Source organism: Gavialis gangeticus, unplaced genomic scaffold (genome assembly GCF_001723915.1).
Source record: "Gavialis gangeticus isolate Ggan-Ray unplaced genomic scaffold, GavGan_comp1, whole genome shotgun sequence".
NCBI lineage: Eukaryota > Metazoa > Chordata > Crocodylia > Gavialidae > Gavialis > Gavialis gangeticus.
In genome coordinates, this window is record NW_017729032.1 from 101,989,879 (window position 1) to 101,997,425 (window position 7,547).

The window sequence follows — 7,547 nt, forward strand, 5'->3', positions numbered from 1 at the left end:
GGTGCCTCTCTAGAGAGGCCTGCTTTGAAGGGGGGGCAGGTGTCACTAGGTCTGTGTCCCAGCTAGACAGGAGCCCCTGACTCGCAGGACCCAGGCCTGGAAGCATGGGACTGAAGTGACTGGCCTGTAGGAAGGAGAAGGTGGGGAGTTGCCTCAGAGCCACCACAGCAGCTGTTAGGAGGGGCCATGCATAGCCTGGCCTTGGTATGGTATGGGGAAGGTAGGCTACCTCTGGCAAGTGGCCCTCCTGCCCCTGCCATGAAAACAGGGAGGGAAGGCTTGCCTGGTGGCTGCCCAAGGAAGGGGCTCCCTAGGCAACTTGCCATGGTTCCTGGGTGCCTGTGCATGCAAAACCCCCATATTGGGGGTGGGTGGCACACAGTCCCTCTTTAAAGTGCATGTTATCTCTAAAATTTTGCAAACTCTCACAATTAGCCTCTCTGTCCTTGCTCTATGGAACCATCTGCTGGATGGAGGAAGAACCACCTGGTGGTAGGGGAGATGGGGGTCCAACAATACGTGCAGCCTCTGCAGGTATGTTCTGCATGCACTGGCCCTATCAGTGCTGGAGCAGGATTGGACCGTGGCTGGTCACCATCTCCCAGGACCAACTTGAGGAGAGTCAGACCTGGAACCACTGCTGGCTCCATGACTTCCACAGGATGGAGCAGTCAGACCATGAGGCACAGAGAAGAGAAAGAGGCACTCCATGTCCTCCTGCAAAGGCCAGTGGAAGAGCAGCACAGATGGGTGGCATCTGGTGCTGAGGGCAACCAGCACATCAGTGGCTCTCTGCTGGTCCTGGTGATGTGTTGTGCCATGTCTGGTGTCCAAGCGCTAGGCGGCCCCTGGTAGCCACCTTTGGGCCTGCCTCAGGGAATGGCAGCAGATGCATGGCAGGGCCCTGACTTTGCTTACTGTCCACTGCTTGTCCCAGCTGCATGCAGCCAGTGAGCAGGAGGTGGCTGAGGTGGGGCTGGCTCTCTATGCAGGCTCTGGTGGCCCCAGCCCCATGCAGGAGGTGGAGTGGGCTGCAGAGTGCCTGTTCTTGCCACTAGGTCAGCCCCAGCCCACCAGGCACTCTGTGATGCCCAGGCCCGAGGTGCTGGTGGCTAAAGCTGTGGTGCCGGACACCTTCCAGGTGCTGTGTCCCAGATAACTCATCCTTACTGTGTTCCTACCTCCCCCCAACAGCTACAAATAGATTCATGGGCACGAGGGGGAGGTCCGTTGCTGTGTGTGTGTGTGTGTGTGTGTGTGTGTGTGTGTGTGTGTGTGTGTGTGTGTGTGTGTGTGTGTGTGTGTGTGTGTGTGTGTGTGTGTGTGTGTGTGTGTGTGTGTGTGTGTGTGTGTGTGTGTGTGTGTGTGTGTGTGTGTGTGTGTGTGTGTGTGTGTGTGTGTGTGTGTGTGCTGCTATGGCTGCAGCTTGCACTCCCAGTGTCAGGTGTTTTTGGTGCACCATGCCTCCTCCCCCCCAGGCGCTGCAGATGTTGTGCAGCACACAGGCTAGGTGATGACCCAGGTGATGCTGGCCTCAGCAAACTTGAGGTGGGCAGTGAAGGTGCACTAGCATCCCTTGAGGTGTCCAAAGGTACCCTTGAAGTGTGTATGGCTCTGGGCCACCACCTGCAGGGGGTCAGCAATCCAGGCTGCGGTGTTGGCCAGCATGTCCTGGAGGGTGCTGTGGCATTTTGCCAGCCTCCCAGGTGGTCACCTTGTCCACCCTGAACAGGCGCACCCTGTTCTGCAGGTAGGTAGGTGTGGCAAGCTTCATGAGGGTGATGGTCATGTGCAGAGGGGCTGGCACTCCTGGTGCAGGCCAAGCTCCTGGACTAGCTCATGGAGTGTGGACCAAGTCATGTGGAAGGAGTCTAGACACTAGTCATTGTCCCAGGTGTAGAGGAAGACCAGTCCTGGATGGTGGGGCAGGCCCAGAAGCAGCAGGGCAGGAGCACCATGAACTTGTGGATGTTGACCTCATCAGCAAGGATCCTGGTTTTCTCTGATTTAAAAAAAAATCCCCAATTTTCGGATTTAAAAAAGTAACCCCAAATCCACATTTTCCCATGATTAAAATGAAACACCACCACTAATAGATGGATAGATAGTGGTGTTTCATTTTAATCACGGAAAAAGTGTAGATTTTGGGTTCGGTTTTTTTAATCAGAAAATTGGGATTTTTTTTTTTTAAATGGAGAAAACCAGGATCCCTGCTTATCAGTGCCTATGTGCCTGTCATTGGCATCATTGCCAGAGTTCAGAAGGCTGGCCGGGGCTAGTGGCACATAGTCTGATGACATTGGGTGTGGCAGGGCAGTATGTGGGCTGAGCCAGGGGCAGGGTGGGGAGGATGGGGTCAAGGGCTATCAGAGCTTGGCACTTGTCAGCCTGGGTCTGGTGCATGCTTATCATGGTGGCAAGCAGAAGGCCACAGCACTAGTTATCTTTGCCTGGTGGAGGGCAAGGATCCATGGTGCGTTAGGTGCAGGCTGTTAGGACAGTGTCCTGGAGGGCTGTGAGAACAGGCTGAAGCCTGCTTGGGGCCACAGAAGTGTGTGGCTGGGGAACAAAGCATGGGGAAGCCTTTTAAAGAGGGGGCTGGCACCCAGGTGCCTGTGGCCAGTTGAGGGTGGCTGAGGCTGGAGCTTGGAGCTGTCTCTGGCTGCTGCGGCAAAGTAGAGCAGGGGAGGAGCACCCCTGGCATAAACTGCTCTTCCCCAGCTCAAATTGCTGCTGTCATGGGCACATGTATAGATACTACACCCAGGAATAGTTTACTCCAACTCAAAGTGTTCCAGAGTTTACTTCAGATTAATTGCACATGTAGATGTACCCACTGTTATTAGGAAACATTTTTGTAAACAATGGCATCAGTTCAGTAAAATAAACTGACACTGATTTTAAGGCCATATGTACGTGACTCTGCACATTGCCTAAACTTGCACAAAAATAACTTCTATACCTATGGGATAGTTGAAGGGGTAACAATGAGCAGTGCCATACTGCCCCCTTGGCAAGAAACATGAAGAAACTGCAGTGCTAAAGAGTATAATGCTGTTTTTGTATCTCAGTTATTTTTAAAAAAATACACAATTTTCTTCTCTATGCTTTTCCAAAATCTCTTTCACCAGTGTTGGTGGATACTGGGTAAAATCCTCAGCAATCACATTTCAGATTATCTTTGTTGGAACATTAAACAGTTATTTTCCTGGCCAGTCACCTGGACTAAGTCACCCCACGCTATGCATTTCTCTTCCTTTCCTGGTATATCAGCTATGAACTGGTTGTCTTCAAAGTCCTTCACAGCCTATGTCCACTCTACCTCTCATTTGTTATTCACCAGAAGACTGATTCCCACCTCCAACCTTCATCATCCACTTGCTATACTTTTTAAACAAATACTTTTGTGTTTTCCTCCATGTTACCTTTCACATTTGGGAGGAATGTGAGTTCAAAGCACATTGTTACCTTCATTCAAATCCCTCATTAAAATTCTTGTCTGGGATGACAAAAACTTTTAAATGGTCAGGCTGCTGCTGCATTATTACTACTGCCTGTGAGTTTGGCAAATATTGCTCCATTGTGTCCATCTTCTTCCTCAACTATTTGCATACATTGGTTGTTTTGATCATTACATTTAGTTTATAAAATCTTTGGGATCAAGACTGCCTTTTTATTTGTACAGCACCTAGCACAATGGGGGTGGGGGACTTGGTCTATGATAAGGACTTTGATGTGCTATGGCAATGCAAATTAATGATGCAAATGATGTTGATATGCTTTTTCCAGGCAGTCTGATGACCCAGAAACCCAGTTGCCCTATTTGCATTTATTTTGGTAAGTATCTGAGTAGTTGTATCTCTATTACAATCATAGCTATTGTATTCTGGTAATCTCAATAGCAACATGTGCCACTCTATCACAAGGTGATTTTTTTAACAGCTGCTGAAATAAGAAATCCATTTATGTAGTATTTTTTAGACCTATAAATTGAATGTTTTCAGACCTCATTGAATGTTAAAAAAGACAGCTTCAGATGTTGTTCTTAGTCTTCATTCAGGCTGTTTTCAGAACTTAATACACTAATTGCAAACTAACAATGAATGTTTTCACAGTTACCTCAATGTTTGTAAGGGTGTGACTCATGAACAGATTACTTTCATGGTTGGGTTACAAGACAGAGTGTGAATTTTACATTCAGATCAACAAGATGGGACAGATTTAGGTGTGGGCATTTTTATGTAAGGGGTTTGAATATGGGCACAGAAAAGCAAGATCCAGAAGATCTGCACTGGTGCATTCACTGCTTCCAGCAGAATTTGTTCACTATCATATTAATGAACCTCTAAAGAGACAGATTTGATACTAGGAATTAAGTAGGATTTTGGCACAGCATTTGTGGTAGAGCAAATCTGAAAGCCAGCAACATCCAAAATCCTTAACTAAATATGGATTGATGCCACATGTCAATCCTTCACTTACAATGGGCAAAAAGGACCTCATTCCAAAGATGGCAATTGTCCATGTTTGTTTCTGCAACAGAATACACAATGTCACTATGCTCCAGGGACTAAAGGGAAAGTAAATACATGCAGCTCAAATGAAAATGAACACTGTACATTGCTGAGTGTCTTCTAGTAATATATCATATGTGTAGTAATCTGTAATCAACATGATTCACTAAAAGTACAAGGCACATACATCCATACTGGAAATAAGTTATGTAAACTTGAAGGGAAGACAGTGCAACAGAAGAACAAATATTTAATTTTTTTTCTTTTTTTGAGTTTTTGCTCAAGGGTTAGCTTAAAGTTAGAACACTGTGATGAAAAACATTGAATACTCAGGAGAAAAGGAAGTTATTCACTTCTCCCAATTTTTGTCAAGGGTGACATCCAGACTTTTTGACTTAGTATTATTGAATGCCTTTTTATTTCTGATACAAGTAAAACAGTAACTTCCTATTACTATAGGATGAAGAGAGGATCATATCAGATGTAATCCATATCTCTGCAGACTTGTATATTAATTAAGGAAAAATATTTTCAGGGGGGACTATTTTTAAAGCAAAATAATTTTCTTCCTAATTTTTTCCTTTTTATTTGAAAACACATTATCCAAAACTTCCAAGAATAAGAAAACTGAGCATACAGGATGACACTGTGTTTTGGTTTCCATATAATATAAAAGAAAATAAGACCCAGATCAGTGCTAATGAAAAATTTCTTATGAGGATATGGTGTTGAAAGAAACCAGGCTACTCTACATTAGGATATATGAAGTATGGATGTGTAAGGTCAGACCCTTCTCCTTGACCAGAAGGATCAAGGAGAACACCACCCATGTTCCCATCCCCTTCACCCTTGCACCCACAGCCCTGTAGTCACTCTTGATCCGCTCAGGGTCATCTCTGGCAGTATCATTAGTGCACACATGGATGAGAAACATGGGGTAGTAGTAAGAGGGTTGGATGAGTCTCAGCAATCCTTTCATGACATCTTGGATCCAGGCTCCAGGCAAGCAGCAGACCTCTTGGGAAACAGGTCAGGCTGGCAGATGCCTCCATCCCCCACACAAGGGAGTCTCCAACCACCATCAGTCCTTCTTCATGGAAGGGGTCTCAATCCTCCTCACCTTGGGGATTCCTCATCTGGCTGCCTCCTCCAATGGAATGTGCTCCTCCTCCTCTGTTGCTAGCACTCCCTATCTGTTCTCCAGAAAAACCACTGCAGGTGGAGATGACCACTTCTTGTTGCTAGAGGGCACAAGCTTCCAGCTACCTTCCAGGGAGTCCTTCCTATTATCAGTCTCCTTCTATAAGTCATAGAACACATGAAACACAGGACTGTAAGGAACCTCCTGGATTATCAGTTCTAGTCACCTACTAGTCTCCATATCATATAAACCTTGTCATAAATTTAAATCACTGATTCTTCTGTATTCTAGTGCAGTCATTCCTGCCGGTGTGTATATTGAAAAGAACCTTCAGATTACTTTTCAGAACTCTTTATTCAACTTGAATATTTCTCAATCAACAACTGTGTGATTGTATGTGATGCTGAGCAGGTCTTCCTTTTAGTATTGTGATGATGATGGTGATCCATAATCAGAGGAAGTCACTGAAGTCCACAAGAAATCTCAGTTTTTATGTTATCAGCATAACTAAGCAAATTCATGCCATAATTGACTCAAAGTCAGAACAATACTAGAAACATAGGAAATCTTTAGCACTAGTTTACCAGACCACTGACTTCTAGAATTTAAATATCTTTCTTTAAGAGCAACCACACTTTCTTATTAATTGAATGGGCATGTGGGTTTACTTAGGAACAGGTGGCACTCTTAGCATCCTCTCCTGAGAGCTGTCCCTTTAAATCTGAATGAGACAACCAGCTGCAACCTATGAAAAAAACACTGTCTCTGAGTATAGCAGGTTGGAACTCCTTATATTTTAGTACTTTTTTATATTGTTTTCTGCTTGCTTTCTTTCAAGCCAAAGGAAGTGGTACATCTTTAGTAGTAGGAAAAACTGAGGATAAAATTAAATTAGAGAGACAGAATTAATTAATATGTTATTAATCTTAACAATTGTAGTTTGCTTAGTTGAGTTTATTTTCTTTGATTTCTTGTATTTATTAAGGCAAAAAACTTTTAAAATCTGTTTTAAAAGGATATTGTTAGTTTAATTAATTTAAAGAAAACAAAATAAAATAAAAACCTTTTTTGTGTTATAAAATGAAGTGACTTCCAACCCTGACATATGACTACCGAAACTAGTATCCTGGCATTCTATGTTTGTTATGTTTCATAGTTTCTGTAGCAGCTTCATTTTCAGCTTTCAATAAAAGATTTTTTTATTTTATTCTATTTTTTTCTAGATGACAACCTTGCAAACTCATGGACACATTATTGCTTACTTGCCACAGAGATAAAATTTTCATCACACTTTAAGCTGCTCTGCAGGAGGCCAAACCAGAGGTTCCCATCAAACAGATATTGGATGGTTGAGCCAAAATGTCTCTGTGGACTCTGCTCATGAGTTCTTTATGTCCTGTTTCTTATGGCATGCTTATAGTGTTCGAGTTACACATATTAGGAGATTTTCCTTACCTGAAGTCTAGCTAAAATGGTCTACTCCAGTGATTCTTGGGCTTTTTTAGACTTAAGACCCCCTTTGTTAGATTTGGGGCATCCCTGTGAAAATGCCAGCTTTTAGCTTTTATTGTTTCTTGACTATGGAAAAATAATAAAACAATTCTTTTGTTGCAAAGAACTCAGAAAGACAACAACAGGTCAGGATTCTTTCATATTTGAATAGATTACTATTTGAAACTACTGAGTTTCTCTGGAGAATCATGTGTAGGTGTTTTCACACCTAACCATGCTAATATTGTGTGGCACCCCCTAAAATGATTGTATAGCACCCTAATTGAGAATCACTGGTCTACCTACAGTAATGCTTATGCAGTCGAGTAGTAAACCTTTTGGCTATTTCAGCAACAGTATTGTAGGTTTCTAGAGGGAGAAATGATGCAGGATTTTATAAA